The sequence below is a fragment of the Acartia tonsa genome, chromosome 1 (genome assembly GCF_053477335.1).
Source record: "Acartia tonsa isolate MP-2025a chromosome 1, ASM5347733v1, whole genome shotgun sequence".
In the NCBI taxonomy this organism is placed as follows: Eukaryota; Metazoa; Arthropoda; class Copepoda; order Calanoida; family Acartiidae; genus Acartia; species Acartia tonsa.
Window position 1 is genome coordinate 3283308 of NC_137260.1, and position 11657 is coordinate 3294964.

The following is an 11657-nucleotide window of genomic DNA, read 5'->3' on the forward strand; positions in this document are numbered from 1 at the left end:
ACATCCATAAGTAGCGAAGCACAAAAAAATTCATGGAATTGACAAACAGAGTTAAAGAGCAAATGTTCAGCTTTCATAACAATGAAAATTGAGAGAGAATATGCAAAAACTCCATGAAAATCAAGAAACCTTTAGAATAAACCTTTTGAAGATGGACAAAGCAATGTATAGATAAGATGAACATATGTCAGATAGATCTTCACTCAAAATTTCAGTTGTATATCTTAAATAGAAGCCGAGAAAATCACACTTTCCCATAGTGTTACGGACTGGAAGACTGACTTACGGGCAGACAAAGTTTAATTATAGAGTAGCTTCGCTACTAGAAAGAATTGTTTATTGGAAAAGCATTGTTCTCATATCCTGGAGAAATAAAAATGATATTGTTTTGCTGAAAGCATTTTATTGGACAGGTCCCTAACTAAATGAATAGGATAGACTTGTAACAGGATGATTGTCTACATGTCTGTAGCTTAAGATCTTGACAACCGCAAGATCTATATGGTTTTCCTTTACAGATAAGTTTCTTAAAGGTCAATGGAAGGTTTACAAAATTTGGTGAAGGTTAACTTTACCCTCCCAATGTAATTCGCCCCTTGGAAAAAAATTAGATATTGGAGGGTTGTCTCCCTCCCCCCCCCCCCCCCTCCCCAATTCCCTCAAGTTTGTAGCCCCTACTATTACTAAAATCAACAATATAATTTTTTATAAAAGAGGAAGGAGTTTGTTGTGCTTGTCTGTTTTTTGGGTTTCTTACTGTAAGATTCTGCTAATCGCCAGACCGACTTGCTTCATGTTTGCAGAAAAGCTTCTTGTAGATTTTGGAATGTTTTTTTGTTTTCAATTTTTTGATAGGGAATGTGAAATTCACCGCCCGTACCACCCAAAAAAATGTTTGAAGTAAATTTAAACTTTTAGCTTGGATATTTGGGAAATTATCTCATTAATCATGTAACTGATATTTTAACAATGGATATTAATCGACAAAAGCAATTGGACCAATTCGAAATTTACTGTATTGTTGTTTCATTTGAATGTTGATATCCTTGTCAAATTTTCTTGGACCAATTTCCCCGCCAAATATCTTCATTAATGTTCACAAGAAGAACCTATCCTAACTTATTAAGAGGGACAAGTTTGTAGAATTAAGTTGGAAACATTCTTGATATCAGGGATAGGTAAATAGGAGTCAAATACATATTTCCCCGCCAAATATCTACATTAATGTTCACAAGAAGAACCCATCCTAACTAATTAAGAGGGAAAAGTTTGTAGAATTAAGTTGGAAACATTCTTGGTATCAGGGATAGGTAAATTGGAGTTGAATACATATTTCCCCGCCAAATATCTACATTAATGTTCACAAGAAGAACCTATCCTAACTAATTAAGAGGGACAAGTTTGTAGAAATAAGTTGGAAACATTCTTGAAGTCAGGGATAGGTAAATAGGAGTTGAATACATATTTCCCCGCCAAATATCTACATTAGTGTTCACAAGAAGAACCTATCCTAACTAATTAAGAGGGACAAGTTTGTAGAATTAAGTTGGAAACATTCTTGGTATCAGGGATAGGTAAATTGGAGTTGAATACATATTTCCCCGCCAAATATCTACATTAGTGTTCACAAGAAGAACCTATCCTAACTAATTAAGAGGGACAAGTTTGTAGAATTAAGTTGGAAACATTCTTGGTATCAGAATTAGGTAAATAGGAGCTATATCAATTTTACACCTTTAGTAATACAAACTATTTTGCTTAGCCAGCACAGACCCAACTTCACTTTTTTTTATGGAAGCAGCTTAAAGTGCTTATATAAAAATACGTCATACAATGCAAATGACCAATGAAAGGCCAATACACAGACTAAATTACAAATGACAGGCCAGAATACATTTTAATTGACCAAAAGTAGGCCAGTATGACATCATATTATAGGCACTGTAAAAAGCTTCCTTTTTATGGAATCAATTTCTTTTTTTGTGCCTAACCACTCCGGGTACCTAATAGGTACCTAATATTACCTAACCTAACCTGAGGTGGATTCTTAAGAAAAATTGCCCCACTAATCGCTTTGTGGGGCAAAAATGTTTTTTGTGGAAAATCCTACAAAATCACATAAAAAATCTACAAAAATTAAATAAAATCTTATGGTCATAACCCTTCTAAGATTTTGTAGATTTTTAATGTGATTTTGGTGGATTTTTCACGAAAACAATTTTTGTAGATTTTTAATGTGATTTTGGTGGATTTTTCACGAAAACAATTTTGCCCCACTAAGCGATTAGTGTGGCAAATTTTTTTTAAGAATCCACCTCTGACCTAAAACAAACACAAGAATTTAAACCTTTCCCTTTACGGAGGTAAGTACTCGACTAGACACTTTTGGGGAAACTAATAAATAATATAAAAATGTATTTAATTTTGATGAACGAGTAAATTATCTCCCATTATCTATACATTTTCCCTGTACTGCTTTGGTTTATTGTTAAAGTGGTTCGAGCCGAACACAGTAATAGTGTCTGACTGATTATGACGTAACAAATGAAAATTAGCAAATGAGAGGCCATTATTGACTAATGGTAAAATTTATAGTGGCCTCTCATTGGCTAATTTTTTTGTTACGTCATAATGAGTCAGACACTATTACTGTGTTCGTTCAAGCCAAAAGTTACACTTAAATTAAAATATTCCTATAAAGTCAAGAAAATTTAAAAACTTAAGTATTATCAATACAAATCTGTATGTCTTAGGTTTTGAAAATAGACTAAAACAGTACTCATTCAGCCCAAGCATAAAAAGTAGGTACTATAGACGCCCAAAGGGTGGGGTAAAGGGCTGGTTACCCTCCTCATATTTTGAAACCCCTCATTTTACCCACATGAAATTTATTCAAAATACATTATAATTAGATTCCTTTACCACTCTGGCCCCTCTCCCAAAATTAAAAAAACCCATTTTACCCCCTTCAAAAAAACAGAATCGGTAGATTATTAGGGCCCCTGTGGATCGATGGTAGAAGGATCCAATATAAGAATTTATTACAACAATATTGCTTCTATATATAATACATATACATACAACTATTTATTTTGCCAGGCAGGGAGTGGACAATGGAAAATAAGTTAATCATCACTTCTTTCTTTCTCAATTGTGATTTAATTGCGGCAGAAATGCATTTATAATAGATGTCGGTTTCCCTCGGAGTGCCTATTCGATTATACAATCTTTTAACCCATATTTGAAATGAGTTGAATTGAAATTAATTGATTGGGTTGTTTTAAGTGTCAGGTTAGGTAAGGTTATTTAAAAAAGCCCCCCCCCCCCCCTTACTTTCAACTTATTTCAATTTGGAGGGTGAAGGGGGGGGGGGGGTTCTTTAAAGGTACTTTTAGTGAAAGCCCATATCGATCCACCAACTTATGAAATTCGGGGATCCAAAGTTATAAGACAATGGCTTTTAAATTGATGTATATCCCCAATGATGATACACAATAATACCCATTCTGTAGATTACAATAAGTGGTTGAAACGTTTGGACACCCAACTCAATGACCAACCAATCAAAATTCAATTAAAATCCCCAAAGTTGTTGAACCGACAAATAAGAAACTGTCATTGTAAAACTTTGGGGACAAGTGTAATAAACATACCAATGTCTCCTCCCTCAAAGCATGAAATTGAACATATATAATTTATATTACGTATATTTCTTCTATATGTACAGATTTATTGATAAATCATAAAAGTAAACAAAAACAATCTTATTTCAATAATAACAAAAAGTTTAACGGATATTTTTCCTATTATATTACTTGGATGTTGCACCAGATTTTCATGTACTCTAATAAAGTGAAACTTGAAGCTGGCTAAAATAACGATGCCCCCATCTACCCCCTTACCTAACTACCTTATCTCCTACTGGATTTACAAATTAACCAAAAAATGACAGGGGAAATAGTAACCTAAATTTAAGACTATTTCGCCCCTTGTCATAAAATTTCAATATGTTCTACTTTTGTTAAATTTTATATTTTATGCGAATTTTATGCGAATTAAATAACAGCTTGACTTAATCAAAGCATTTGATCAATGTTAGGAGTAAAACTATCCACTCAAAAACTAACAACTTATTATTGCTCCATTGTTTTCTGTGGCTTCCATAAGACTATTGAAAAATAAACTCTTTAAATGCACGACCTTTTCTGCCAATGCTCTTGTATTATGGTACTAAACAGACGTAATATGTGTTGGAAAAAAATCCCCCCTAAAAAAACTAATTCTATAGTGTATTTATCTATAATATAAAAAAAGAAAGTTTTTTGTCTGAAACTTAAAATCTCGGAAAAAATGGTCTTAATTGGTTGTAATTTTCAAGAAAGTTCTATTATTGTTGTTTTAATATAACAATAGGAACCCTCCCTAAAAAGTATAAAACATAAACAGATATTATACATATATTATTTAATAATATATAAATGTAATATAATATTTTATTTATCTGGTATATGATATTTACAAGGACTTAAAGGGAAAAGACAATGGCCATTAAATTTATGTACGTACTAAATAATGATACACTAAACTACCCCTTAGTAGATTACACTTAGTTGTTGAAACGTGTGGACACTTAATGAACCAACCAATTAAAATTCAATTAAAGACTCCAAAGTTGTCTAGCCAACGTTTTAGAAAACGATATTAAAAACATTGGGTACCAGCATAGACGTCCAAGGTTTTTTTTTTTGGGGGGGGGGGTAAACATTTTTTAAGGGGGGGGGTAATTCGCTTTTGGGGGGGGCAAATTTTTTTTACCCCCCCCAAAATTTTTACCCCGGGGGTAAAATTTGCTTGAGGGGGGTAATTACCCCCCCTGAAATCTGTTGGCAGGGGTAAATTTTTTTAATCAGAGATTTTTTATTTTGGTGTGGGGGTATTTTGGGTACCAGTGTAACAGACCAATGTCCCCTGCCTCCCTGTGATATCAACCATCTTGTCGGTCAGCTGAATTTGAGTTGCCGATTGTGTACACTGTTTCCTCGGTGTTTCCTCATCCTATCTCAATATTTACTACTAGCTAAAAAAGCTTCAAACTTCCAAAAAACAAAATTGGAAAAATTTAAATTTTTAATGTATAATGTATAAATCGTTTATACATCTAAATTTTGATTTTGAGAAAACTGTGTACACAATCGGCAACTCAAATTCAACTGACCATCTTGTTATAGAAACATAATATTATATCTTGAAGTGGATATATAATCCCCAGTAATAAGACCTTGTTAAAAATAAATATATATCATAATCAACATATTTAATTGGGACATTTCAGGTTAAATAAATATTTTGAAATATTATAAATTTTATCATTGATTAATTTTCCAGTATAGCTTCTAAAATGATTAGAATCCGCTGGATTATAACTGGTTGTCAGCCATACTGAAATTACAGACAAATTTCCATTAATATTAAAATAAAAAAAAACATAAAATCAATACCAGTTTTGTTACCCCAAAGTGCTAACAGTATTAATCTTATAATTTTTTCATTTTAATATCTGCGGAAAGCTGTCTATAAAATAACTATTATTATATTTTGTCTTAATTCCAACGCAACCCACCAAATATTGTAGAATAGGCAGTAAAAATATTCTAAATTATAATATATTATACAAAAGCTTTTGTTCAGATAAAATGGTCCTAAAATGTGAGTGGATAAAGCATTTTAGGAATGATTGTGATGAAAAATCTTTTTTCTACATTTATGCATGGTCCATATATTCGCAGGTCCATAACGGTTAGCCCTTTTAGTTTATTTATACCTGTTAGAACTGTCCTTTTGATTTAAAACTTTAAATGATGATTCTGTAACAGTAAGGTACAATTTAGAAAGCGTAGCAACTCTATTATCATTCGTATATCCAATAGGTATAATAACTAATGAAGTATTTCCAGAATCAAGTTAAAACTGTCCTATTGATTTAAAACTTAAAATGGTGATTTCTGTAACAGTAAGGTACAATTTAGAAAGCGTAGGAATTCTATCCATTTTAAACATAATAAGTTCTAAATTCGTTAGCCAATGGGTATTACGTTACAAGAGAAGTATCCCTATAATCAAGGCTGAAATGTAGGTTTGTCCATATCTAGCATCTTGTATTCAAGTATTTTTTATATAAATATATAAGGAAGGAAGGAAAAGTCGACCCTTCTCTTAAATTTTCATTTTTACAGAGAAAGTAAAAAAATGTAAGTGTGATTTCTAGGGGTGGTATTTTTATTAAAAAAAACTTCCATGGACAACCTCTGGCATCTATTAGCTCTTTATTCGAAGAGGAAGGGAAAGAGTAAGACCTTAAACCATTGTATTCCAAGAATAAAAGTAATACATAAAATAGTCTAAAACTATCCCGGGACCAATGTGAAGTTATCCTAACATGGAAGATCTTAACTTTTAAAAAAAACTTACTACTTTAAAAAATAGGATTTATGAGCATATACGCAAGTTTTATGAAATATTCTCAATAAATTTGTATTCTCAGCTTCATCTCCCCGCACTAAATCATAAACCTTTAATTATAACATTTTTTTTGCTGTAAAGGAGAACCATATCGGTTCAGCGGTTAGAGAGATCCTTTGATGCAGACAGACATACAGAGATCCTATTACTTTATTATAAGGATTATGAGCATATACCACTTTTATGAAATATTCTCAATAAATTTGTATTCTCTACTTCATCTCCCCGCACTAAATCCTAAAACTTTAAATATAATAATTTCTTTACTGTAAAGGAGAACCATATCGGTTCAGTGGTAAGCGGTACAGACAGACAGACAGAGATCCTGTTACTTTAATATAAGAATTATAAGCATATACCACTTTTATGAAATATTCTCAATAAATTTGTATTCTCTACTTCATCTCCCCGCACTAAATCCTAAAACTTTAAATATAACATTTTCTTACCCTCAAAAGGGTTTGGCGATATTTATTCTAAAAAATTGTATGAAGCTTTTAGTAAAATGCCTATAAAATGACTTCATACTGTCCTACCATTGGTCTATCAAAATGTATACTGGCCTGTCATTGGTATAGTCTGTGTATTGGCCTAACATTGGTCATATGTATTGGTTGACATCATTTTTATAGGCACTATAAGAGCTTCTAATAGTATCTATTGTTTCAAAAGATCATATTTTAGTAAACCTAAATCAGAGAATTTAAATAAAAGATTGTTTATTTCATGTATATCTATTCAAAATATTCTTGTCTTACGATGTTGCAATTAAATTATGGTTCAAATTAGGCCGAGTTTTTAAAACTTTTTTCAGTCCATGAGGAAATTAAAAAGAATCACATTTTCTTTATCTATTTAAGATAAACAGCACCTAGGAGCCTCTCTAATGGCACTTGAATTTAGATTTTAGTTTTAAACTGAAAAGTAAAAATATTTTTGGTTATGACTTATAGAAAGAATTCACTGTAAAGAGGAACCATTTCGGTTCACTGATTAGCTAGTTACTTTGCTTCAAACAGAGTTGATTGTAAGGATAATAGTTTTAACTTTATACATATAACAAGTTATCAAATTTATATTTTCTTCAGGATAAAAGTCATAATTCCTGTCCGCAAAAAGGTAAGTTATAAATCAAAGTGGTGTGTGTGTGTATGTGTGTGTATGTGAGTGTGTATGTGTGTGTGAGTATGCCTGCAGCATTTTTATTATGTGTAACACATATTTTATACACATAATGTGTCCTTGATCATCTTTTTTTACAAACTTTTCAAACAGATTCTAAAGATATTTACTTTTAGAAATATTTTCCAAAACTCAAAAAGAAACAAAAAATTTTCAGTATACATACAACGTACATACATTAGAGATTCAAGGGATCTTAAAGGACAAGACAATGGACAATAAATTTGTTATCACATTAGTAAAACCCCTTCTGTTGATTAAAATTAATGGTTGAAAAGTTTAGACACTTCTATTTAGTTTGGAACCGACAAATCAAAATTAGACAAGTTTATCCAAAGATTAAAAACCACGAATAATATAATGTCGCTCAAAAACTATGGATAACATTTAAATTTTACAGTCTAATGTCCGCTTCCTCCCTGAGCATTTTTAGTGGAAAAAGCGGAAATGTCTTGGCCAATATACGGGCTTAAAACATTTAAATGTATCAGATATGTAATGAAAGTTATCTATGATTTTGTTTTTTGTGTGTTTGTGTATTTAGTGTCTTGTTATAACAATTACTTAGCTTTAGATACATACATATAGACAGACAGACATACCCAATTATATAGAGTAGTAAGCTTTTGTGTCTGTAGCGGAGTGAAGCTTCTTATTGGTCCAGGGAAGGTTTTTTAACTATTTTTGGGAAGAGTAGGTATCTTCACTCTCCAGATGACCCCTCCAAAGAAAATTTTCTTCAAATTTTCTTTTTCAAACTCAAATTGCAAATGGTGGGTTGGTTAAGATTTCCCCCCTCAAACCTTAAGTTCCCCTAGAGGCTTCTAGGGGCCTATCCTCTAGTTGAAATATAGAGTAGCAGCTCTACCTATTACTTGCTGTCTTGTATCTGTTAGGGAGGGAAGGGACATTGAGCTGTTTAATACACTAGTCTCTAAAATTTTATAATTAATTTTTCTTATTAGTCTTACAATTCAATTGAATTTAATTAGTTGGTTCTTTTGGTTGAGTGTCCAAACGTTTAATCCGCGAATTGTAATTACAGAAGGGGTATTTTTTGTATTATCATTGGGGATGTACATCAATCTATAGGCCATTGTCTTATCCCTCTAGATCTCTCAGTATCTGTGTATCTTGTTGCAGGGATCTAAAGGGATAATACAATGGCTGAGAAATGGAAGTCCATCCCCAATTAAGGTGCACAAAGTTAACTCTTCAATAGATTACAAATAGTGAGTTAAACGTTTAAACACTCAACTAAATGAACCAAACAATCAAAATTTTAAAATTCCCTAAAGATTTCAAAGCAATAAATAAGAAAACATTAATATAAAACTTTAGGGACTAGTGTAATAAACAGCCCAATGTCCCCTCCCTCCCTGGTATCTTGTTGTATCTTTCCGTGTGACAATAACACATAAATGTCCAGAATAATCTAATTATAGGGATCAACCCTTCTAGGCTGGGTTTTAGAATATATTTACCATAAAAATCACAGTAGATTTTAAGTTTGTTACAGTTTATAATTTAACTGTAATTGTAGGTTATAGGAACCGGCAATGTCTATCTTCCTACTCGACTAATCAATAGAGTTCTGGGGAATATTTTATGTTTCTAGTAATTACATTTTAAGAATGATCAACATATGTACAACAACCTTTTTCAAATTATATATAATTAATGAAGTTGGACAACGTGTTTTTCAGCAGGGACGTCCAAGATTTTTGTTTGATGATTTAAAATGAAGGGTTTTACAAGGTTGAAGATGATAATCTAATGTATCTTTTTCCTTCATTTTAAGGGGAGTAAAACTCCAACCCATAGACGTCTATGTATGTCAGTCTTGAGTTTTGCTTTTCATGGAATTATTTTGCCTATGGTTACCCTCAGTGTCATATAAACCGATTCACCATTTGGATGAGAAATCTGTTTTAGGGAGGTGTTTATTACTCTTTACACCCCTCTTCCGCATTTCATTGGTTAACAATTATGAATTACTTTGTGATTTGTTAAACTTCAATTCATGAATTAATTAATCTATTACTTCCAGCATTTATGAAGGTAACATAGGTCACATAAATAGGTCAACTAAACATTTAACCTACAACAAAAAAAAAATTTTATTTATATAATTTTCAAAATACAAAAAAATTTCTAAGAGGATAATGCCCAAAGTTGAAATTGAATTTTCAAATTTCTTTGGATGATTTTTTGTACATAACATTCTCAGTATATTTTGTTTCGACAAAAATCTGCTAAAACCCTACCGATGGTAAACAACTAGATATTTTATCCACTTTCCATTATAAAATTGCTTTCCAGCACAGAAAAACAAGCTCAAATTAAGATCCTACAAAAACAGAGAAAATAGGTTTCAATGAAATGTTTTATTTCTGGTTAGGAAACATGAAAATAGAAATTGTATGAAAACTTAAACATTTGTAAATGTTCATTTGTAACAATTTTATTATAACGTTTAAAAGATAAAAAGCAAAGCTGCCCATCAAAACATCTTTCCTGCGTATCATTTATTTTCTTAATTCTTTATCGTTCGAGAAAAAAAATAGTTTTCTCTACTTTTTCGTTATTTTATCATTATATTCTTTTCACATGTTATGATTAAATAAACTTATATCTTTATATTAAATCTTTTGAATTATATCACCTAATTAGTGTTTATATAAAAAATAAATCATTCACATTTATTTAAAGTTTAAAGGTCATTTTGAATGACTGTTAAGATCCCGCTGATGCTGATTTGATGGAGTTTTGATTTTAGGAAAGCTATACATAAGGCTCGGGTTTTAAAGTCAATTTCATTTTTATTTAGGCCTTTTTTGGCAATTTTACTTCCCTCTAGCCCAGGACACTATAGTCGCAACCGCTAGTAAATCATAAATTAATTATCTAACTCTTTTATTGCTTTCCAATATAAATCTGATTATCAATCTAATAAAGATAAAAAACAATATATTAAGTGTTATACTTTTATATTAATCCCTTGAGTTTTCTTTATTACCATCTTCCAGGGATCTAAAGGGATAAGACAATGGCCGATGATGATACATAAAATTACCCCTGAAGTAGATTACAATTAGTGGTTAAACGTTTGGACACTTGACCTAATAAACAACCAATCAAAGTTCAAAAAAGTCCTCAAGGTTTTTAAGCCTAAAAATAAGAAAACGTAATCATAGAACTTTGGGGACTAGTGTAATAATAAACCCGATGTCCCCTCCCTCCCTGACTATCTTTCCTTCACTCTTTTTCTCTCCCCATTTCTATATAACACTTCTTGGTATTATATTAAAAGAATAAAGCTATTAAATGTAGAGGGTTTGACACAGAATGATTTTGAATATTATTTTAATGTTTATAATTAAATTTTGGGGGCTCAAAATGGATTTATTATTACTTGGATCTTACACCAGATTAACATGTACTCTAATAAAGTGAAAATTGTAGCTGGTTAGGATAACTTTAGATATTAAATACAGGTCTGTCGGCTACAGAAGGTTTTGGTGGTTTATTTATAGACATAAGTGGAAACATAAAATTTCAAGCTATCATATCTATTTTCAATACCTTTGTTATTTAAAGCTTGTTATTCTCGCATAGCTCCCTAGAGAAACTAAGATAGAATTTATAATGTATTCAAATTAGCATCATCTCAGTAGAACATACACATTATATCAAAATAAAAAATGATAAACAAAATATTATTTTAACCTTACATAAGTTACAGCAACTGTTTTTGTGTGTCTTTTTGTCCCAAAGGATCTAAAAGCTGAACTCGAATGATTCTCATTTACAATGTAGCTTTGTATATGTCCTGGGAATGTTTAACACTATTTTAGGGGAGTGTACCACAACCCCTTCAAAAGAAAGCGCCTCTAGAAAATAAATACTGACAAATATTAATGTATGGCTTTTGGGACTTTTTCTTTTTAAAACTT